This window comes from Kogia breviceps, chromosome 4 (assembly GCF_026419965.1).
Source record: "Kogia breviceps isolate mKogBre1 chromosome 4, mKogBre1 haplotype 1, whole genome shotgun sequence".
Lineage (NCBI taxonomy): Eukaryota > Metazoa > Chordata > Mammalia > Artiodactyla > Physeteridae > Kogia > Kogia breviceps.
In genome coordinates this window covers 149,070,632-149,095,913 of record NC_081313.1, presented here as the reverse complement: position 1 = coordinate 149,095,913, position 25,282 = coordinate 149,070,632, and the positions used below count along the sequence as shown (strand labels likewise).

The 25,282-nt window shown below is 41.2% G+C and overlaps 1 pseudogene; it reads right to left on the bottom strand.

Annotated features, from left to right (window-relative positions):
* The window catches only part of LOC131755790 (TGF-beta-activated kinase 1 and MAP3K7-binding protein 2-like), a 28,793-nt pseudogene extending 11,851 nt beyond the window's left edge, over positions 1–16,942 (bottom strand).
* Between the last annotated feature and the right edge of the window lie 8,340 nt (positions 16,943–25,282).

Below are 25,282 nucleotides of genomic sequence, written 5' to 3'. Positions count from 1 at the left end.
CAGATGGTAGGTGAGAAAACGAGCAAGAGTCTGTGACAGAGGTAGATATGAAGACTAAATCAGGGGATCGACGGTCCCTGGGACACATCAATAAGCCCAGGCCCCACTTCTGTGTGATTTGGCATCAACTCAATATCAGAAACCACAAGGAAGGTAACAGTGGTGATGATACGGAAGTCAAAGCTCCCTCTGAGCAGCTGGCTTTGTGTCACACTTTATTTTCAGGACGTAGGGTATTATTATAACCCTGTTGTCCAGCTGAGCAGACTGAGGCTTGCAAAGGCCAGATGCCTTACACACAGCTATCTACATAGGTCCTGGGATCGGATCAAGTTCTCCCTGACCATGAAAATTGAAAATCAAGGAAGAGCCAAGTTGAGCTGTTACTGCTTTCTTACTGACTGGGTGTGGGTGGCTGGGTTCCTGAGCAAGTCGACTTTCCTGGCTTCAGGATCCCTCAGATTCCTTCCCATCTGTGTCGTTTTAGAACGTTATATCCATGGTGAGGACTTGGGTTCAGTCATCATCCTCTTCAGGCTTCAAGGCAGGTGTGAAGGGGCAACACAGAACTTGGAAGAACTTGAGGTCTCAAGTGAGCACACTGGCCTGGGAGCCTGGACAAGGCCAAGCTTCTTCCTCAACTGAGGGGCCGGCTTGAGACCCAGTGCCCCTGCCCTGGGGCACTCAGTCCTGGTGTCAGCTAAGAGCATACTCCCAGCTGTCTTTCTTCCTGCCTTCAGCTCTTCGTTTCATTTTTGGTCTTTTTTCTTGGAGTTCACTGTGAAATTTGTGTCCCCCCAGCCCATCTCACTTGCTTCCACTTTTTCTTCCCCTCTGAACTGGACACAGGACAGAACTAAAGTTTAACTTTTTCATTTCTTCTACTGAATAGTTTCTATGGTTTCTCTGTAAATTATTTACTGTTTTATCTGGATGGATTAAGCTTTTATTTGTTTGTTTGCTTGTTTATTATTTATTTTCCTCCTGAGGGTCAGAGACCTTCTTGGCAAAAGGATTCCCTGTCCCCCCACCCAAACACCACCCCTTTTGAGACCCAAGCACACCCGGGAGCATGGAAATGGTTCAGGATGAGCTACAGAGGCTTTGTGCTCTGCTTGAGGGCCCAGGGTGCTCTTCCAGAAGAAGCCTGTCTGCACTTTGGAGGGGGCACAGTCTCCTCCAGTGAAGGACCTCCTTGGGGACTGAGGCCTCTCTTGGACCTGTCTTTTGTCCACGGCACCCCGTCTGGTCATCTTGGCTTAGTAGACACCAACCAGTTAAGAGCCGCCCACACAGAGCAGCCTATTATAAATTACTTTTCTGCAACTTTGATTTTCTCACCTCACAATATATCCTAGAAATCGCTCTGCACTTGTTCATGGGGTCTCCCCATCCTGTTTTAGGGATGCTCAGGATTCCAGAGTGTGTCTTTTTAACCTCTTCATGCTGTATGGGCATTTAGGTTGTTCCAATATTTTGAAATCACAATGTTTCAATGAATACCTTTGTGCATATGTATTTTTATATTGTTAGAGGTACATCTTCAGGGTAGATTCCTGGAAGTGAGTCAAAGAAACGTAACTGCGTATAATAGTTTTGTTAGGTTTACTGAATTCTGCTCTTGAAGAGCTGTGTTATTCTGCATTCTCACCAGCAGTTTATGAGGGGATATGTTTCACCACGGCCTCGCCAAAGAATGTGTCTTACATTTTAATGTTCACTAGTCTACAGGTGAGAAATGGTATCTCAGTGGTGTTTTAATTTGCATTTCTCTAATTATAGAGTTTGAATATTTTTTCAAATGTTTAAAGACCACTAAGATTTTATATAGATCTCACATATTTTGTCTGTTCATGTCCTTTATCTACTTTTCTAGGAAATTTTGTTTCTTTGTCTTTAAATTGTTTTTTTCATTTTGATTTAATAGGTGTAGAAATAAATTTTATAATCATATCAGGAGTATGTCTTTCACCTCTAAGTTTACAAAAGTACAGTAAATATTTTATCTCATTCAATCTTCATAAGATGATTGTGATATACAGTTAATAAAAATTCTACATTATTGTGGATTTGTGAGGATTAAATGAAAAAAGCACAATTGGTCACTAATCTGCACAACTTAACAAGCTACTAAACATTAAATAAATGCCAGTAATGGTCAATTTAATTATTATAATATTAATATTTCTAATAATCTTTTAGCAAAAGGTAAACTTTGGGAAATTAGAATATTTGTGTTTTTAACATCCCATATTATGTGACTAATTTGTTTCTATTTTTTTAAATACTGTGTTTTCCTAATCAGTTAAATGAGAACTATGGTTCTCTTTCTATAACTAATGTAGGAATAGATATATGGATAAAATCCTATAGTCAAGAACACTGCATTAACACATTTTAAAAAATTAGACATTGTAGCTAGTGCTATTAAGTACATTCACAATGTTGTGCAACCGTCACCACTATCTAATTCCAGAATACCTTCATCATCCCAGAAAGAAAGCCCACACTCATTAAGCAGTCATTGCTCATTCTCCTCCTTCCCTAGCCACTGGCAACCACAAATCTACTTTCTGTCTCTATGGAGTTGCCTATTCTGGATATTTCATATAAATGGAATCATTTACTATGTGGTCTTTTGTATCTGATTTCTTTCACTTAACATAGTGTTTTCAAGATCCATCTATGTCATAGCATGTACCTGTGCGTCATTCTTTTTTATGGCTGAATAATATTCTGTTGTCTGGTTATAACATATTTTGTCTAGCCATTCCTCTGTTAATAGACATTTGAGTTTTTGCCACCTTTTGTAACTGAGCAGGACCCTAAGAGGCTTTTCTGAGACAGACTACCACCCACCCCCGCCAAATCCTCTGCCTTCCTCTTGTTTGTAGAAAAGCTGTAGTCTCCCAGGCCTCCCCTGAGTCACCAAAGCCTGGCTCAAGAATTAAAGATTGGGGCTTCCCTGGTGGCGCAGTGGTTGAGAGTCCGCCTGCCGATGCAGGGGACACGGGTTCGTGCCCCAGTCTGGGAAGATCTCACATGCCGCGGAGCGGCTGGGCCCGTGAGCCATGGCCACTGAGCCTGTGCGTCCGGAGTCTGTGCTCCGCAATGGGAGAAGCCACAACAGTGAGAGGCTCGCGTACCACACACACACAAAAAAAAAGAATTAAAGATTGAACGGATGTGAATATGTAGTGACAAAAATAGCTGTTGGGCCAGGAGAATTGGTGACAATTTAAACAGTATATCAGCCATATGGGAGTCACAGAATCTTTAGTTTCTCCGTGAAGTACATATATAACAGTATTTGATGCACTTTCCTGACTTGTTTTTCAGATACTACAGCCCCTACCAAATGGAAGAAGTTAATTGCATGATGCCCATGAACACATAGCCCCCAGACTGCCTGGAGCCTGAGAATAGATAATGTTAATCCCTGTGACACCACCCTGTTACCCCACCATCAGCCAATCAGAGAATTGTGCATAAGCTGATCACACACCCTGAGACTCCCCTCCCTCACCTTGCCTTTAAAAATGCTTCCCTGGGGGCTTCCCTGGTGGCACAGTGGTTGGGAGTCTGCCTGCCAATGCAGGGGACACGTGTTTGAGTCCTGGTCCGGGAAGATCCCACATGCCGTGGAGCAACTAAACCTGTGCACCACAACTGCTGAGCCTGTGCTCTAGAGCCTGTGAGCCACAACTACAGAAGACTGCAACTACTGAAGCCCATGCTCTACAGCAAGAGAAGTCACTGCAGTGAGAAGCCTCAACTCTGTAATGAAGAGTGGCCCCCAATTGCCACAGCTGGGGAGGGCTCTCACACAGCAGTTAGGACCCAGTGTAGCCAAAAAAAAAAAAAACCTTCCCTGAAACCCACTGGGGAGTTCAGGTCTTTTGAGAATCAGCTGTGTGGACTACTTGTTTGGTGCCTTACAATTAATGCTGCACTTTCCTTCACCATAACCCGGTGTCAGTAGATTGGCTTAACTGTGCATGGATGAGTGGACCCAAGTTTGGTTCAGTAACACTTATGACTATCATGGCAGTGTTATTATGCACATATCAGGCACAAGTTCAAACCCCTGTTTTTAATTCTTTATGGTATATACCCACAAGGGGAATTTCTGGGTCATATGGTAATTCTATTTTTAACTTATTGAGGAACAACCAAACTGTTTTCCACAGTGACTGCACCATTTTACATTCCCACTTGAAACATGATGTTTCAACATTCTTGCCAATACTATTTTTTTTAAATTATGGTCATTCTAAGTACTAGGTATGTAGTAGTATCTCCCTGTTGTTTTGATTTGCATTTACCTAATGATTAGTGATGTTGAACATTTTTTCATGTGCTTGTTGGTTATTTATATATCTTCTTCAGAGAAATGTCTATTCAAGTCCTTTGCTCATTTTTAAATTGTGTTGTATTTTTGTTGTTCAGTTGTAAAAGTTCTTTATTTATTCTAGCTATTAGATCCTTAACCAGATATGTGATTTACAAATATTTTCTGCCATTCTGTGGGTTGTCTTTTCACTCTCTTGATACTGTCCATTGATGCACAAAAGTGTTTAACTTTGATAAAGTCCAATTCATCACCTTTTCCTTTTGTTGTTAGTGCCTTTTTGTCATATTTAAGAAACCATTGCCAAGGTCATGAAAATTTACCCCTATGTTTTCGTCTAAGAGTTTAATAGTTTTATCTCTTATATTTAGGTTTCTGATATATTTTGAGTTAATTTGTGTATAAGGTGTGAGGTAGGCGTCCAACTTCATTCTTTTGTTTGGGTTATACAGTGATCCCAGAACCATTTGTTGAAGAGACTATTCTTTCCTCATTAAATAGCCATGTCAAAAACCAAGTGACTATAGTTTATGGGCATATTTCTGGACTCTCAATTCTAATCCATTGATCTATATGTCTATCCTTATGCCACTACCATATTGTTTTGATGTGTAGTAAGTGGCAATAAGTAATAGCTTTGTAGAAAGTTTTGAAATTAGATAGTGTGTGAGCCTCCAACTTTTTTTTTTCCAAGACTTCTTTGGCTATTTGACTCTCTTACTACTTCAGATGAATTTTAGTATTGGATTTTCCATTTTTGAAAAAAAAGGCTGTTGGGATTTTGATAAGAATTGCACTGAATGTGTATATCACTTTGGGTCTTAGTGCTATCTTATATTGTTTTCCAGTTCATGAACATGGAATGTATTTCCATTTATTAGGCCTTCTTTAATTTCTTTCAGTGATATTTTGTAGTTTTCAGTGTGCAAGTCTTATTCCTCCTTGCCTAATTTATTCCTAGGTTTTTTGTTTTTTGTTTTTTGGTGTTTGTTTTTGCGGTACACATGCCTCTCACTGTCACGGCCTCTTCCGTTGCAGAGCACAGGCTCCAGATGTGCAGGCCCAGCAGCCATGGCTCACGGGGCCAGCTGCTCCGCGGCATGCGGGATCCTCCCAGACCGGGCCACATACCCACATCCCCTGCATCAGCCTGCAGACTCTCAACTACTGTGCCACCAGGGAAACCCTATTCGTAGGTTTTTAAAATAATTAATTAATATTGAAAAATAGTTGAGTTATAATATTATATTAGTTTCATGTGTACAATATAGTGATTCAAAATTTTTATAGATTATACTCTATTTAAAATTTTTGTAAAATATTGCTTATATTCCCTATGCTTGACAATATATATCCTTGTTGTTTATTTATTTTATACATAGTAGTTTGTACCTTTTAGTCCTCTATCCTTTTCATGCCCCTTTCATCCTCCTTCTCCCCACTAGTAACACTAGTTTGTTCTCTATATCTGTGGGTCTGTTTCTGTTTAGTTATATTCACTAGTTTGTTTTATTCTTTAGATTCCACATATAAGTGATAACATATGGTATTTGTCTTTCTCTGTCTGATTTATTTCACTAAGCATAATACCCTCCAGGTCCATCCATGTTGCAAATGGCAGAATTTCATTCTTTTTTATGGCTGAGTAGTATTTCACTGTTTATCCATTCATCTGTTGATGGATACTTAGGTTGCTTCCATATCTTGGCAATTGTAAATAATGCTGCTATGAACATTGGGATGCATGTATCTTCTCGAATTAATGTTTTTCTTTCCTTTGGATATACACCAAGTGATAGAATTGCTAGATCATATGGTAGTTCTATTCTTAGTTTTTTGAGAAATCTCCATACAGTTTTGCATAGTGGCTGCACCAATTTACATTCCCACAGTGAACTAGGGTTCCCTTTTCTCCACAGCCTTGCCAACATTTGTTATTTGTAGACTTTTTGATGATAGCCATTCTGACAGGTTTGAGGTGATACCTCAATGATGTTTTGATTTGCATTTCTCTGATGATTAGCAATGTTGAGCATTTTTTATGTGTCTATCGCCCATTTGTATGTATTCTATGGAAAAATGTCTATTCAAGTCTTCTGCCCATTTTTTTTTTTTTTTTTTTTTTTTTGCGGTATGCGGGCCTCTCACTGTTGTGGCCTCTCCCATTGCGGAGCACAGGCTCCGGACGCGCAGGCCTAGCGGCCATGGCTCACGGGCTTAGCTGCTCCACGGCATGTGGGATCTTCCCGGACCAGGGCACGAACCCGTGTCTCCTGCATCGGCAGGCGGATTCTCAACCACTGCGCCACCAGGGAAGCCCTGCCCATTTTTTATTTGGGCTTTTTTTGATATTGAGCTCTGTGAACTCTCTATATTTTGGATATTAACTCCTTATCGATCATATCATTTGCAAATATTTTCTCCTATGTGGTAGGTTTTCTTTTTGTTTTGTTGATAGTTACTTTTGCTGTGCAAATATTTTAAGTTTAATTCAGTCTCATTTGTTTTACTTTTGCTATTGTTTCTTTGCCTTAAGAGACAGATCTAAGAAAATATTTGTACAATTTATGTCAAAGAGTGTTCTGCCTATGTGTTCTTCTAGAGTTTTATAGTTTCTGGTCTTACACTTAGGCCTTTAATCCATTTTGAGTTTATTTTTTGTATATGGTATAAGAAAATGTTCTAATTTCATTCTTTGTCATGTAGCTGTCCAGTTTTCCCAGCACCACTTATTGAAGAGACTGTCTTTTCTCCATTGTATATTCTTGCCTCCTTTGTCATAGATTAACTGACCATAAGTGTGTGAATTAATTTTGGGGCTCTCTATTCTTTTCCATTGATCTATGTATCTGTTTTTGTGCCAGTATCATACTGTTTGATTACTGTAGCTTTGTAATATAGTCTGAAGTCAAGGAGTATTATATCTCCAGATCAGTTTTTCTTTCTCAAGATTGCCTTGGCTATTCATAGGTTTTTAAAACTTTTTAATGCTGTTGTAAATGGAATTGTTCTCTTAATCTCTTTTCTTTTCTTTTAGATTGCTTTCTGCTAGTGTGTAGAAATACAATTGATTTTTGTATGTTGATCTTGTATCCTGCAAATTTGCTGAATTCATTTATCAACTCTAATATTTTCTTTTAGTTTACAGTTCCTTTGAAATTTTGACATTCTCTGCCTTCAAGTTATGCTGATGGCATGGTTTTGTGTAGATTTAATTTTTTCTTTTTTTGTGTTGATTCAGGAAGATATACTAGGAGACACCTAGGTAGGTGGCCTCACTGTCTTTAGTTATACAGAAGTCTGTATTATTTTTTTAAATCAACATTATTAAATTATACTTTGCATACAGTGAAATGAGATACACAGTTCAGTGAATTTTGACACGTGTTTATAATTGTGTGATGACCACCACAATCAAGAAGTGAAATATATCCAGCACCCCAGAGGGGATCTTGATGTTCTTTCAGTCAATCATCAACCCACACAACCCTGATTTGCTTTTTGACACTATGGATTAGATTGGAGGTCTCAACCTCACACTATTGATATTTGACGCTAGATGAATCTCTGTGGTAGGGAGCTGTCTGGTTGTCTAGTGTCTTTTAGAATATTTAGCTGTATCCCTGACCTCTTCCCACTAGAAGCCAGTAGCACCCCCAGTTGTAATAACCCATAATATCTCTAGACAGTGTCACATATCTCCTGGGGGGCCAGTTGTCCCAATTGAAAACAACTGGATTAGATAGATTGGCTTGGTTTTGGTCTTTATATAAATGACATCATACATTGTGTACTGTTTTGTGTCTGGCTTCTTTTCTCAGTATAATGTTTTTGAGATTCATCCATGTTACTACATGTATCAGAGGTTCATTCATTTCATTATACAGGGGCACACAATCATTTGTTTATGGTATATTATTTTTGACTTTTGATCAGTAGCCAACACACTTGGATTTTGGGGTGTTCTGCTCCAGATTTCCCTCGAACAACATTATTGGACATGATAATTTTATGATCAAGTGTCTGCTTATGTGAGCATTTTGTTTCCCTCCAGGCAACCCTGCATTTCCATACTTACTGAGCCATCGATCTTGTTAACTTGTTGCTGCCTTTGGCACACACTCAGGGGTGTGGTCTTATTGTCCATGACACACAGTAATTTATCTTATCACATACAATCAGCGAAAGTCAGTCAGACATATGGCTGCAGTCTGAACTCTTTGCTTTGCTCTCCTTCTTGGTAGGGAGGCCAGGGACAAGACCCTAACTCTGCCTCCCTTCTCATTTGTGAGGGGCTCCCCATCCCTTGCTATTGTGGATGGACAAATAGGGAAAGGAGTGGGGTCTGTCCTTCCCACTTCTCCTCCAGCAAAATATGTATCTTTTCTGCTACCCACACTTCAGAGCATTCAAGGGATTTGGGGCTGATCAAGGAAAAAGGTGACCATGGGGAAGCAGTAACACATAAAATGTTTTATTGACAGTGGATGAATAGGGCCACATGCAAGGGGAAATTTCTCCCAGTATGAGGTTGTCCAAAGGCTTATGGCATGGGGGCCCCTATCCAGAAGGGAAGGAAGAAAAAAGAACTCCTGGGGGGAAGGGGAGCAGAGGAGGGACTTATGTGTTTAGGTGATGTCACTTAGCAACATGATGGAGAGTCTCTAGGTCAGAGGACTCTGAAGGGCCTTAGTAGCTTGGGGTCTTATAACTGCAAGACCTTATCTAAATGATGTTGGATGAAGTTTCAAGGAGGTACACAAAGGCAGTCTCTGAATGTCTAAAACTTTGCTTGTTTGGGCTATTTTTAAAATAATTAGAAATTTGAATTTCATGGTCATGGGCTTTTAAGCTATGGGTAGCAGCCTGCTGTGAAGAAATAAACAATCTAGGGGCTGATACACAGAGGCCATCTTTGGCTCATTTATATAACACACACCAAACCCTAAAGTGCTCCTTACTGGGTGCATTTGCCCTCCACTGTCTTCAGGGATTTGTTCAGTGAGACACAAAAAGATGTAGTCATCACCTTCTGCTGAGATGCCTTGGACACTTTTGTTTCCTTTGTATCCTTTGGACACTTGGTGAAAGCTGAGGTAGACAGAGGCCAAGAAAGGAGATGGGACCCAATGATGGAGAGGAAGTTCCCAGATTCTTGGTTTTAGAGACCAGTAAAAAGAACTTTGAGGAAGAGCTGTAGGGAAAAATAAAGAGTGAGAATGTGGTGCCAGATCTCCAAGACTACCCACCTAGATTCTCCATGTGGCTCTCTACCTGAGAGCTCAGCAAGCCCATTCCACAAATAGTCAGGGCCAGCTGGAAGTGCTGGGAACTTCATATTGAGACCAGCCTCCATTACTGTGGGATGAGAGCTGGTAGAGAAGTACCCCTCAGTGGGCCTAAGTCTCAGGTGGGCTTTGTTGAGTAGTAGCTGGCTCAGTAACCCACACTTTACCATGACTTTCCCTTCCCTGTGTTACTCCTGCCTTCTCCCACTGGTGTTTCCCAATGAATGCATATCAGGGTCTGCTTGTGCCATCTGTTAGAAACTCTATCATGTACTAGCTTCATAGCCTTGTAACTTCTCTAGACTCATTTATAGAATGTGAGTCACAGTAGAACCCATCTAATAGTGTTAATGTGAGGATTAAAGAAGTTAATACATGGAAGTGTTTGGAACAGTGGTTGGCATGTAACAGATGCTCAATAAATGTTAACTGTGAGAATTATTATTAATTTACCAACTTTTTGTTTCACCAAGTTAGGGCATTAAAAAACAATGACCTTTCCATTTGCCATCACCACCTATCCTCTCACATGCCTTTCCTCCTGCAATCCGTTCTGCATAGACACCCAGATCCTTCTAAAGCCTCTGGTCATCAGGGACACTCCCTTGCTCAAAACATCCCAGAGATTCAAAATAAAATCCACAGCTCCTTCCTTGGCCCATGTGGCCCTCCACTGCTGCCCACGAGTCTCTCTTAGATCACACCTTGCCTCACCCCACTCTGCCCCAGTCTTCCTGACAGCTCCAGAACACACCACGCTTGCTTCCTCCTCAGACCCTCTATACTCACAGTGCTTCTGCCAGAACATTCTTCCCCACGTGTCTGCAGGGCTCACCTCTCCATTTCTGTAGGTTGGCTCTAATGTCCCTTTCAGAGAGGCAGGGACAGAAAGGGGATTGTCCAGGGGACCCCCTCCCCCCACTTCCCTCACTCAGTTTCCTTCCCCTGCACTGGTCAACCTCCAGTGTATCAGGCATGCATTTGGTTCTGTGTTCATAGCCTGAGCTCCACTATCCCTGGGGTATGTCTGGCCCATAACAGGTAGGAGGAATGAATATTGAATGAATGGACACCTAGAGAAAAGATAGCACATTTTACTTCTCAAACTCACAGAATAAACCATGGACTTGAAACAGAGTTTGTTATTTATCCCAGGAGTGGTGCCAGTGGGTACCGGAGAACCCTGCTATTGTCACTGCCCATGGGAGAGTCTGGTGGAAGCCAAGCTTCCAGGGAGGGGGAAGGGTAAGCTGGAACGAAGTGAGAGAGTGGCATGTCTCTAGGTATTTGTTGATTTCCTCTTTGATTTCTTCAGTGATCTCTTGGTTATTTAGTAGTGTATTGTTTAGCCTCCATGTGTTTGTATTTTTTACTGTAATTGATATCTAGAGTCATAACATTGTTTTGGGGAAAGATACCTGATATGATTTCAATTTTCTTAAATTTACCAAGGCTTAATTTGTCACCCAAAATATGATCTACCCTGGCGAATGTTCCATGAGCACTTGAGAAGAAAGTGTATTCTGTTGTTTTTGGATGGAATGTCCTATAAATATCAATTAAATCTGTCTTGTTTAATGTGTCATTTAAAGCCTGTGTTTCCTTATTTATTTTCATTTTAGTTGATCTGTCCATTGGTGAAAGCGGGGTGTTAAAGTCCCCTACTCTTATTATGTTACTGTCGACTTCCCCTTTTATGACTGTTAGCATTTGCCTTATGTATTGAGGTGCTCCTATTTTGGGTGCATAAAGATTTACAATTGTTATATCTTTTTCTTGGATTGATCCCTTGATCATTATGTAGTATCCTTATTTGACTCTTGTAATAGTCTTTATTTTAAAGTCCATTTTGTCTGTTATGAGAATTGCTACTCCAGCTTTCTTTTAATTTCCATTTGTACAGAATATCTTTTTCCATCCCCTCACTTTCAGTCTGTATGTGTCCCTAGGTGTGATATGGGTCTCTTGTAGACAGCATATATACATATCTTGTTTTTGTATCCATTCAGCCAGTCTATGTCTTTTGGTTGGAGCATTTAATCCATTTACTTTTAAGGTAACTATAGATATGTATGTTCCTATTACCATTTTCTTAATTGTTTTGAATTTGTTATTATAGGTCTTTTCCTTCCCTTGTGTTTCCTGCCTAGAAAAGTTCCTTTAGCGTTTTTTGTAAGGCTGGTTTGGTGATGCTGAATTCTCCTAACTTTTGATTGTCTGTAAACATTTTAATTTCTCCGTCCTTTCTGAATGAGATCCTTACTGGGTAGAGTAATCTTGGTTGTAGGTTTTTCCCTTTCATCACTTTAAATATGTCCTGCCACTCCCTTCTGCCTTGCAGAATTTCTGCTGAAAGATTAGCAGTTAACCTTATGGGGATTCCCTTGTATGTTATTTGTTGCTTTTCCCTTGCTGCTTTCAATATTTTTTCTTTGTATTTAATGTTTGATAGTTTAATTAATATGTGTCTTGGTGTGTTTCTCCTTGGATTTATCCTGTATGGGACTCTCTGTCCTTCCTGGACTTGACTGACTATTTCCTTTCACATATTAAGGAAGTTTTCAACTATAACCTCTTCAAATATATTCTCAGTCCTTTCTCTTTCTCTTCTTCTTCTGGGACCCCTATAATTTTAATGTTGGTGTGTTTAATATTGTCCTGGAGGTCTCTGAAACTGTTCTCGATTTTTTTCTTTCTTTTTTCTATGTTCTGCATTGTGGGAATTATATCCAGTATTTTATCTTCCAGGTCACTTATCCATTCTTCTGCCTCAGTAATTCTGCTATTGATTCCTTCTAGAGAATTTTAAATTTCATTTATTTTGTTCTTCATCACTGTTTCTTTGCTCTTTAGTTCTTCTAGGTCCTTTTTAAGCATTTCTTGTACTTTCTCCATTCTATTTCCAAGATTTTGGATCATCTTTACTATCATTACTCTTTACCTTGCTCCTTCATCTGCTGTGTATTTCTCTGTGTTCTCATTTTGCTTAACTTACTGTGTTTGGGGTGTCCTTTTCACAGGCTAAAGTTTCATAATTCCTATTATTTTTGTTGTTGACCCCTAGTGGGTAAGGTTGTTTTGGTGTGTTCTGTAGGCTTCCTGGTTGAGGTGATTGGTGCCTGTGTTCTGGTGGCTGAGACTGGATCTTGTCTTTCTAGTGGGCTGGACAGTGTCTGGTGTTGTGTTTTGCAGTGTCTGTGAACTTATTATGATTTTAGCCAGCCTCTCTGCTAATGGGTGGGTTGTGTTCCTGTCTTGCAAGTTGTTTGGCATAGCGTGTCCAGCACTGGAGCTTGATAGTCGTTGATTGGAGCTGGGTCTTAGCATTGAGACAGAGATGTCTGGCAGAGCTCTCACTGATTGATATTACATGGGGTCGGGAGATCTCTGGTGGTCCAATGTCCTGAACTCGACTCTCCCACCTCAGAGGCTCAAGCCTGACACCAGGCTGGAGCACCAAGCCCCTGTCAGCCACACGGCTGGATGCAGTCAGTGGCAGCAGAAGTGGTTTCATGAGCATGGCAACGGCTCCTGTGCAGGGATGGCAGTGGCAGCAGTGGCCCATTGTATGCCTTTTGATTGAATAATTTATTCCATATACATTTAAAGTAATTATTGATAGGCCAGGACCTACTAATTCCATATAATTTGTTTCCCAGCTAATTTGTAATTCCTTTCTTTCTCTCTTATTTTGTAAATTAATGATTTTTAGAGTAGTGTGCTTTTATTCTCTTTTATTTATCTTTTGTGTATCTAATGCAGGTTTTTGCTTTGTACTTACCATGAGGCTTTCATAAAACATTTTATTGATATACAGTCTTTTTTATGCTGATAACAACTTAACTTCAATTGCATACAAAACTCTATCCTTTTATTCCTCACCCCAACAATTATGTTTGATGTCACAATATATGCAATTTTACATTGTGTATCAATTAACAGATTATTATAGTTGTAACTAAAAAAGTACTTTTTGCTTTAACCTTTATCCTATAGTTAAGTGGTTAACAAACCACCATATTACAGTATTAAAGTATTATGCATTTGACCATATAATTACTTTTACCAGTGTGCTTTATGTTTTCATCTTACTTACTAGGTTCCTTTTATTTCAACTTGAAGGATTTTCAGAATTTTTAAAAGGCTGGTTTAGTTGTTATGAACTCCCTCGTATTTTGTTTGTTTCTGAAAGTATCTCATCTTCATTTCTGAAAGACAACTTTTCTGGACAAAGTATTCTTGATTGGCAGTTTTTTCTTTTAGCACTTTAAATATATCATCTTATTCTTTCCTAATCTGCAAGTTTCTGGTGAGGAATCTGCTGGTAGCCTCATGGGGGTTTTCTTGTATGTGAGGAAATTTGTTTTTCCTGCTGCTTTGAAAATGCACTTTTTATCTTTGACTTTAGACAATTTTAAAATAATGTGTCATGTAGGAGATTATTTGGGGTTGAAATTTAGTGGTGGGGGTCTATGAGTTTCATGAACTTTGATGTCCAAATCTGTTCCTAGATTTGAGAACTTTTCAGCCATTATTGCTTTCAATAAACTTTATGTTCCTTTCTCCCTGTCTTCTCCTTCTGACACTCCAATACGCATAGGTTTCTTAGTTTAGTGATATCTCATTTTTCACTATACTTTCTTCACTCTTTTTCATTCTTTTTTTCTTTGGTCTTCTCTGAATGGATAATTTTAAATAACCTGTATTCTTCCTCATAGATTCTTTTCTCTTCTTAGTCCAATCTTTTGCTGATGTTTTCTATTGCAGATTTTATTTCATCTTTGTATTCTTCAGTTCCTGAATTACTATTTAGTTCTTTTTAATAATTCCTATCTCTCTGTTAAAGTTCTTATTTTGTTTGTGTATAATTTTCTTGATTTCATTCACTTGTCTTTCTGTGTTTTCCTGTAGATCACTTAAGTTCCTTAAAACAACTATTTTGAGTCCTTTATTGGGAAAATTACAGACCAAATCATGGATCTCCATTTCTTTCTTTTTGAATTTTTCTTGCTCCAACTCTGTGCTAGAATTTCTCTGCTGGACTCCCAGACTTCCACAAAGGCACTCTTGTCTGTGGGTATTTGTCAAAATTAGTGTTCTTTGAGAGAAGACAGTAGAAAACTTTTATTCTGCCATGGTAATGATGCCACTTCTCCTAAATTTGGGTTTGGTTTTAGAGAACATAGTGAGCCTTTTGGCTCAGAAATGCCTTAGCCGTTCTCACTGCTCACAATAGACTAAGGCTGGGTGATCAAATAAGTAAAGCCAGCACTATTTCAATGATCTCCTTTGCCATATTTTGTGTCTTGAGTCTTAAACAATAGAAATTTATTTTTGCACAATTCTGGAGGCTAGAAGTGTGAGATCAAATTCCTGATTGCAGGGTTGGTTTCTCCTGAGGCCCCTCTCCTTGGCTTGTAGATGGCCATCTTCTCCCTGTGTCTTCATATGGTGGTCCCTCTATGTGTGTCCGTGTGCTAATCTCCTCTTCTTATAAGGACATCAGTCTTGTTGGATTAGGGCCCACTTTAATGACTTCATTTTAACTTAATTATCTCTTTCAAGGCACTATCTCCAAATACAGTCACATTTTGAAGTAATGGGTATTAAGTCTTCAACATATTAATTTTTATGGGACACAACACAGCCTATAACAACTAATAACATACAATTTCCATGCTCCTATTAGTCTAGCCTCATGTTTGAAAATTTGGCCTATGAGCTGCTGAATACACTTTGTCTGTATACAACAATCAGGAAGGTTTAGAAGACTTGAAAGTTCAGAAAGTTCAAAGATTGAGGACACCAATTGGTAAAACTTCAGGTCAGAAACTGCAATTTTGAAAGAGTGCTTTGTGTTGGATTGGGAGACCACTGCTTGAGGAGAAGTTGTAGAGTGGTTGCCCATTATTTGATATTTGGAAGTATTGCAACAAATAAGTGTAGAGTCTGTGATCACTTGCTCAGACATATTTTTGGAGCCAGCAGATGGTCCACATTTTGTAGATATCAGAAGGGTGGGCTGATTCTGCATAACCTGTTCATCTTCTTCATGTCTTTAGCTGAAATATAGACTTTATGTTTAATACGGGACATTGTCTCATTAGTATTTGGGGGACTGGCAGCTATGTAAATAGTTGGCTGATTTCTAGTAAAGTCTGGCTGTCAACAAAAGAGGAAGTGCTGCAGGTTCAAAGCCCAGACAAATGCCATTTCAAATAATTCTTTTTTTTAAATTTTAAATTTATTTATTTTTTAATACAACAGGTCAAAGAATTATTTATTTTCAATTATTATTTTCAACTTGAACCTTCACAAAGGTTCAAGTTGAATTTCAATCTGTTTGGTTTTTTTTGTTTGTTTTTTGTTTTTTGTTTTTGCAGTATGCGGGCCTCTCACTGTCGTGGCCTCTCCCATTGTGGAGCACAGGCTCCGGACGCACAGGCTCAGCAGCCATAGCCCACGGGCCCAGCTGTTCCACAGCATGTGGGATCTTCCCAGACCAGGGCATGAACCCGTGTCCCCTGCATCAGCAGGCGGCCTCTCAACCACTGTGCCACCAGGGAAGCTCTCAATCTATTTTTTGAAGGTTCTGTTGAAATATTCTGAATATTATATTGACTAATGCATAGATGATTGTGACCTACCAGATGAATGAACTCTTTGTGGTTGTAGACTAAATGGTGAGCTGATGGACACAGATGAGAATTCTGGTGGCCTTGCTGACATGGCTGCTGGATTGTTGGGTTAGATGCAGGACAAAATGTCCACACCTCAGGCTGGAAAGGTAGACAGACTTGTTGAGGGTGCATGCAGTTAAACTGAGACACCAGCCAGAATGCAGCTGGTTCTATACAGTTGTGTTAATAAAATCAAATTTCCCTCCATACTATTATCACAGATGGAAGGATAACATCTACGTGCAAATATGTTGGAGCATTATGGTCAGCTGGGATATTTGGGGCTGAAGTTACTATAATGGGATTGAATCAGGGAGTTTGTTGAGGAAGGCTAGATTCTTTAACTGCCTGAGTAAAATCTAAGATAAGGTACCAAATTTGAAGCACCAGGTAGACTGAACATTCTAAAAACCTTAATGCCTTGGGGAACTTGAGCTGCTGCTGTCTGTGGTTCCTGCTAAAATCATTCACTATGGGACTGCCCACCTTGAAGTTGCCTATCAATGATGCTGCATATTCAAATCCTACTTCCTTTTTTCATTTCCTTCTTGTCCATGGTGGTCAGCATTCTGAGATTACATGTCTAGGTTGAGAAAAGTCATGTGATTGTGTAGACCATACATTTCAAAGCCAACTGTGACATATGGGTCTCCTCTACAAACAGGCTAGTTACTTTCCCAAGGGGAAGCCTGGATATTGTCATCCATAACATGCTCTTGGCTACTATAGCCACAGATGCTTCAGAACATTTTGCTCTAGGACCTATAAGACCCAAAGATCAACTTGGTGGCTTTCTGAACCATTTGGATATTGTCTGATTGGACCTAATTGCACAGTGGGTAATTCTAGGCCTCGATGGAAATAGTACTTATCTTTTCAGTCAGGCATTTTCCTCTTTACCAGTCACCTTGCTGGTACTGTGGTCAAGAATAATAGTTGGGCAAGGCTGGTCTTCCTGATGCCTCTTTCCCTCCCTCTGCTTCCACACCCCATCCCATTCTCTTTCATATGTATATATGTTAACATCTCATTTTACATCTCATTATTCCTATTGATTTTCTCTCATCTCATGAAGTTTTCCTGTTTCATAAGGTCTGTTTTCCCTGACTTCCTCAAGCCCTACCTTCCAATTCATCTTCTGACTGTGTATGAGTGTGTGAATGTGAGTGTGCATGAGTGCATGTGAGAGTATGTATTGCCTCTGCTTTCTTATATCTCTATAGAGAGAAGTCTTTCCATGCAGTACCTGAGTTCCTCTGGGTTCTGTGAGGAATAAGGTGGCACCTGCCCTTTTAGATTTTCTAGACTCTGATGAAAGGAGAGGGGAGATTTTAGATTTGTGTGTTTGCTTTGCCAGACAAAAGACCCATCTGTCAGGGGGGTAGGAGTGTGTTTACTAAGGGAATTCAGGCTGGAGGTGGTCATTGGGTAGAGCTGAACAGCTGGAGCTGAACAGTTCTGTGTTTATGACTCTCTCAGGGTAGAAGGAGACCTGGGCCACTTCTATAGTGGATGCAGCCTGGGTTCTACTTACAAAGTCAGGACCTTTAGGGAAAACCTTATTGTAAAAAGGTAACTGCAATCCCTTTCAGGAATTCAGGAAGTTGATTGTATTTTATATTTCTTTCAGAGAAATATCAATGTTTATTAAAGGAAGAAAAGGCTAAATTCAAGAAATGTGGCCCTAATGACATTTGAAAAGTTGAAATCTATCATCACATCATAGTACATGTTTCCCACATGTTTCAAGAATTAGATAGGAAGCATCAACTAATAGAAAATTGGTGTTCTTAGATCAAGAATAACAGGAGCAATCATTCACCAATATTACTGAGCAGTAACCAGGCATTAGCATCAAAGATGCTGAGAAAACAAAAGTGAACAAAGCAGATGGAAATCCCATCCCATGGAGCTTGCAGAAAGGAAGCTATTTGACTTGTCTATGTAACAATTAAAGGCATTGTATGCACAGTAAAGGAAACCGTCAATAAAACAGAAAGAAAACCCACAGAATGGGAGAAAATATTTGCAAATGAAGTGGCTGACAAGGGATTAATCTCCAAAATATACAAATAGCTCATGCATCTCAATATTAAAAAAACAAACAACCCAATCAAAAAATGGGCAGAAGATCTAAACAGACATTTCTTCAAAGAAGACATACAGATGGCCAAGAGGCACATGAAAAGCTGCTCACTCATTATTAGAGAAATGCAAATCAAAACTACGATGAGGTATCATCTCACACTGGTTAAAATGGCCATTATCAAAAAATCTACAAACAATAAATGCCGGAGAAGGTGTGGAGAAAAGGGAACCCTCTTACACTTTTGGTGGGACTGTAAATTGGTACAGCCACTATGGAGAACAGTATGGAGTTTCCTTAAAAAACTAAAAATAGAACTGCCATATGATCCAGCAATCCCACTCCTGGGCATATATCCAGAGAAAACCATAATTTGAAAGGACATATGCACCCCCAATGTTCACTGCAGCACTATTTACAATAGCCAGGACATGGAAGCAACCTAAGTGTCCATCAATGGAGGAATGGATAAAGAAGATGTGGTACATTTATAACATGGAATATTACTCAGCCATTAAAAAGAATGAAATAAAGCCATTTGCATCAACATGGTTGGACCTAGATATTGTCATACTGAGTGAAGTAAGTCAGACAGAGAAAGACAAATATCATATGATACTGTTTATATGTAAAATCTAAAAAAATGGTACAAAGGAACCTATTTACACAACAGAAATTGAGTCACAGATGTAGAAAACAAACTTATGGTTACCAAGGGGGAAAGGGGGTGGTTAAATTGGGATATTGGAATTGACATATACACACTACTGAATATAAAAGATAACTAATTAGAACCTACTGCATAGCACAGAGAACTCTATTCGGTGCTCTGTAATAACCTGTATGGGAATGGAGTCTAGAAGAGTGTGGATATATGTATATGTATGGCTCATTCACTTTGCTGTACAGCAGGAACTAACATAACATTGTAAATCAATTATATTGCAATAGAAAAATTAATTTAAAAAAGAAACTTCTTTTGGACTTCTAGCCTTCAGAACTGTAAGATAATTAATATGTATTGCTTTAAACAAAAAAACAAACAAAAAAAGTTATTGTAATAGGAAAATATTCTCCTAAATGTATTGTTTAACAATAGACTTTGAACCACATAACAGTAATATGATAAAGATCAATATCTTTATGAATTTTATACATATATATGTTTTATGTAGACTGTCATAAACTTTTAGCAAAAATGTCAAGGTGTTAATATATAAATGATCAAAGAGCTTGAAGAAATGTGAGACCTCACAGAACTTTCTTACTGCCTTGACCTGAATATTACTTGTTGATATCTGGCTTTTAGTATCTGAAGAGAACAGGCCATTGTTCAGAACCTACAGGTGAAGCCTCATATGCCTGGGTCATAAAAGGAGAGAGGTGAGAACAGCAGACAGGGGAGGATAGTGGAGACGGGGCCTTCCACAGACCACTGTTTCCAGGATGTCTCAGCTGGGTTTGGCTTTGCTTTCTGTGCTCTCTCAGCTCCTGCATCTGGCTCTAAGGGACCTGCACCCATGAGTGTCCCCATCCCAACCACTTTTCCCAGATGAGGAAGCCACAGGTTTAAAACCCGGATAGTGAATATGCCACTATCCCCACCTGTGTCAGCTCTGGTCTTCCCCGGAGGTCACCTGAGCCCAGTGCTACCTGTGGCTCATCCTGGCCTCCAGACATCCTTGGGCTTGTGGGCAGTAGACAGCAGTTCTCTCTGGGTGCCCTCCTGCTTCCTTCTTGGGGAGGGCTTTGTCAGGCCTCATGGGCCCCATGCAAGACCCACTGCTCCTCCTACCATGCTACCGAGTCCAAACTCATCCTGCTCACTGCATGACAGGTCAATAAATCAGGAGATGAGCTGTGCTGGGTCAAGGAATAATGGCTTTATTCAGAAAGCCAGCAGATCGAGAAGATGGCAGACTAATGTCCTAGAGAACCACCCCAGTTAGAATTCAGGCTTCTTTTATGCTAAAAAGGGGAAGGCAGAGTGTGGGGCGGTTGGCTGTTGCAAACTTCTTGGTGCAGGAATCCTTTGTTCTTGCAGCTGTCCACATAGGTTTTGTCACAATGTTCTTGTAAACCTTTAGCAAGACAAATGTTATTCTCTGTTCTGCAACTTTTTATCTCTATATGAATGGAAAAGTGTTATACTCTTAAAGGTCAAAGCCTTAAGAATAAGCTACCCTGTATATTTTAGGCTATAGGCAACATTCTTTTTTTTTCTTTTAATTAACTAATTTATTTTTGGCTGCGCTGGGTCTTTGTTGTTGTGGTGAGCGGGGGCTACTCTGTGTTGCAGTGTGCGGGCCTCTCATTGTGGTGGCTTCTCTGTTACAGAGCATAGGCTTGTTCTTTCCTGTTACAACCAGGCTTACCCATTCCTGGGCAGTGCCTGGGCTGGGGGAGCATCCTCATCTCCAGGGAACCTCTTCACCTGCTTCCCTCTCCTTCTTCTCTCTTACCCTCCCTCTTTGAAGATAAGGTCTGTGCCCATTCATGTTGCTTAGCATTTCAGACACAAAATAGGTGCTCAATAAAACGATAACATTAGCTGCTCAGTGAAACAGGCACCGTTTGCTCTAAATGCTGTATATATGTTAATTCATGTAAGCTTCACAACCGCCCCATGAGATAATTTCCATATTATCTTTATTTTATAATTGAGGAACTGGAGGCATAGAGAGGTTGAGTCACTAGACTAGGGTCACACAGCAGAACCAGGATGTAAACCCAGATTGCCTGACTCTGAGGTCCTTAGACCAGGAAGCAGGATGGTCTCTGATCTAGATTCTACTGTGGACTCAGGGAGTGGTGAGGGATAAGCAAGATTCACACTTGGGCCTCCCATTCTCATTCCACTCAGCACCAGCCTCATGGCCAGCAGATAGAGACAGGGCTTCTAAGGGCAAATCTCTTGGCACCAAAAGCAACAAAAGTGACAAAGCACCCTGGGTGAATCTAGAAAGCATAAAGTCAAACAGGTCCCAGGTGGTAGCCCTGGAACTCCATCCATCTATCCCCTACTGCTTGGTTGGGTTCTCTGCCATGTTGAAACTCTGATCTTTTGGCAGGTTCCAGCTGCCTCACACAGCTGGCCTCCTCTCTGGGCTCTTAACATGTTCACTTCAGCATTTTCCTCATCAAAGGATCAGATGATACCTTGGAGATCCCCCGAGACTGGAGAAAGAGAAGAAGCCAGAGAATAAAGAATGAGAGCAAGGGCAGTAATGGGAAGAAGGGCAGGCTGGTGAGGAGACATCTGAGGGCTGAGACTGTGTTTACATCTCACTTGACTATGACAATGGCTTCTCATGCATGGAGTGATGGGTCAAACCTGGCTGCCATTTGCCCTGAGGCTCAAGCTCTGGGGGCAGTGGCCATTTGTCTTTCATCACTGTGACCACACCACCCCCACGCTGCCTGACTGCACACGGTGGTCAGCAAGGGGCTTAGGGCTGGGTCCATGGGTAATTCCTCAGAGGGTCACACACTGGAGCTAAGACACCACACAGCAAGACAATACCAAGAAAAAACAAGGTGAGTTGACATCCAGTGTCCCAAGCCTCTGGTCACACCGAGCATCCTTGAGCAATTGCAGATCTAGAAACCAGGAAGGTGGACAGGATGTATGCTTCCTGCTGAACCTGTCCCTCCTCCCAGAACAATGCCCACTCACTCTGCCTGCACCTTGTGTTGTCAGAAGCCCCTTTCCTCCTTAGCTTCTGTCTCTACCTGCCCTGGGCATTTCTATCTCAAATCTTGAAGGCTTAACCAGGGTCTGGGTGCTAAGCCCCTCACTGAACCCAAAGGGTAGAATCCAGCCCAAGTGAAAATAGAGGGTCAACTCCTCTTGGTCAATCACTGACTGGGCTGGTCTCCATGCTCTGCTCCTCCCTCGACCTCTCCTCCAGCCCTCCTTCAGGGTCTAGGTTTTATTTGGAATGGGATGTAGTCACTGCCCCTGTTCCCTTCCTTAGCGCTCAGCCTTGTGGGGAATCCAGGCTTCCACTACAAACTCCGAATGAGCATCAGCCCTTGTCGGTCTCAGCTCTGACGTCCTGACAAGTCAGGTGCCTCTTGGGATGGACCACAGCACTCCCCCTGTCCCTCTGACTCAGACCACTGAGGACTTGTGGCTCGGGTGCCCGGTTCCTCTGACCAGAAGAAATCTCTCAAGATAAGAAAGACTTTATCCCAGGAAGGGGTTTCTTGGGGTTCACTGTGGGCCAGGGTCTCCCCTCCAGCTTGAGGCTCCCACAGCATGTCTGGATAAAGGGGTTGCCACCTTCTCTTCACTGGCCTTGTAAGAGAGGCCGCCCTGTGGCCATGCATCCAACTGGTCTGGTTTGGAGACTTTGACCCCTGGAGCAGTCTAGGGACCTAGTCAGGAAGCAAATGCTCCATAAGAAATGCTGACTGATCTGTGAGAGTAAAGAGAACAAACAAGGAGATACTAGTTGATGCTGGTGTCAACAGCTGTTCTCAGTAGAGTGGACTCATGTCACCCTCACACCAAACTAACCTAAGAAGTAGAGTTCGGTCTTATCCCCACTTTCCAGAGGGGGAAACTGAGGGCCAAAGAGGTGGGTGAGTGGCTCCCACATGTGTATGCTTAGCCCAGCACATGGCAGGGAGAAAAGGGAGTGGGTCCCTCTCAGAACTGTGCCCAGGAGCTGAGCTGATGGGAGGGGGTAATTTCACATGACATGGTTTTTATCTGGGACATGGTACATAACATCATTTCTGGTAACAAGAATGAGCACAGCTGACTTGAGAGAGTGGGCTCTCTGCAAGGAGGTTGGTGGGATGATTCTGAAACCAAGGGTGAGTGGGGGCCACAACTCAAAGATAGTGAACACCTGGACACTCCCATGCTTTAGGAGTTCCCCCCAGGAATGGTGTGCCCTATGGCACCCTCCCACAGTAACCACAGCCCTGAAGGGTTTGCTGAGAACCCACCCTGAGAAGCAGGACATTGGCACAGAGTCAGGTGGTCCCAGGCCTTGCTCTGTCCTCCTGGAGTTGAGAGATGGGGCCAAGGTTCTCCATCGGTGATGACAAAACTAGCTCATTTCACCCAACCATCTCTGCTTTCCTAAGCCTGGCCGGTGCTTCAAGTTCCAGGCCTCACTGTGAGCCAGGCCGATTGCGTGGCCAGCATCATTGAATGACAGCAGGTAGTTGGATTTAACTGGTGAACTTCTAATCCCAGACCACACTATAAGTTTGGTCTCCCAGCCTCACACTTTCTCTGCCAGAAATCATCCTTGTCTCCAGCACCTCAGTTGGTCAGGAATTCATAAGCAAGTAGCATTAGGAGAAAGGGAAAAGTTTGATGGGAAGAGGAAAGAAGAGAATCATAAAATGTACAGCTTTGAGCCACACCTTCTTCTTGGGCATTGGGGCAGAGCTCTGCTTTGGGAGGCAGACGGTACTTTTGCTATTTCCAGAAGTGAGGTGGCAACCGTCCATGACAGGGGGCCCAGGCAGCCTGGTGGAAGCTACGGACCCCTTCTCATGAAAACAATTAAACCACATAGGATTATTATTGTTATTATTTAACATCTTTGTTGGAGTATAATTGCTTTGCAATGGTGTGTTAGTTTCTGCTGTATAACAAAGTGAATCCACTATACATATACCTACATCCCCATGTCTCCTCCCTCTTGTGTCTGCCTCCCACCCTCCCTATCCCACCGCTCTAGGTGGTCACAAACCACCGAGCTGATCTCCCTGTGCCATGCGGCTGCTTCCCACTAGCTATCTATTTTACATTTGGTAGTGTATATAAGTCCATGCCACTCTCTCACTTCGTCCCAACTTCCCTTTCCCCTTCCCCATGTCCTCAAGTTCATACTCTACGTCTGTGTCTTTATTCCTGTCCTGCCCCTAGGTTCTTCATAACCTTTTTTATTTTTATTTTTTACATTCCATATATAACCACATAGGATTATAATTACAGTTGACCCTTGAACAACATAGGGGTTAGGGTGCTGCCTCTCCGTGCAAAAATTTGCCGACAATTTATTAGTTGGTCATCTCTATATGCGATTCCTCCCTATCCTTAGTACTTCCGTAACCACTCTTCCACATCCATGGATTCAATCAACTGCTGATCACGTAGCAAGTACTATTGAAAAAAAATCCTCACATAGGTAGACCTGTGCGGTTCAAACTCCTGCTGTTCAAGGGTCAACTGTACATTGAAATACAATTATATAACTCTACTAATGTATGGAATAGTAGCCAATATGCTTCTTTATTAATGTTTCAGACACCAGGCTCCAGCAGGGGACTGAAAAGGACATAATCTGGAAGTAGTTGATGAAGGCAAAAAATACTTTATGTCTGCAGATGTCATGTGATAGGAAAACCTCAGAAATTTCTAAGGGTGGGTGGTTTTGCTGTGGTTTGTGGACTCCATTTATGGAAGGAAAGGCTAAATTTCAGTTAGAGGATAGTGAAACTAGATGCAATCCTTCTTCCTATCCAAGCATGGGAAGACCCTGTGTTGTACCTCACAGCTCCAGAGTCTAAGACTTTGAGGGTTTCTGGGCATCTGGTCAACCAGAATGAGGTCAGAGGTCATTCTCAAAACAGGTTTCACATATATTTTTCTGTCTCTAAGACTATTTAGGTCAGCTTATGATAATTATGGAAGTCGAGACCTGGAATTCAAAGTGTGAAATAGGTTTTGTCATTTCCTGAAAACCTGCCTTCAGGAAGGAAAAGGTGGAGGAGCCCCAACTGCTCCTTGGTCCTTACACTGTGATGTTTCAGACTTTTTCTCTGGCCCCTGGGAGGACGAGTCTGAAGGTAAGTGGGGCTTGTGGCTCATGATTTCCACAAGACATGGAAGCTGAATTTCCTTCCTAAG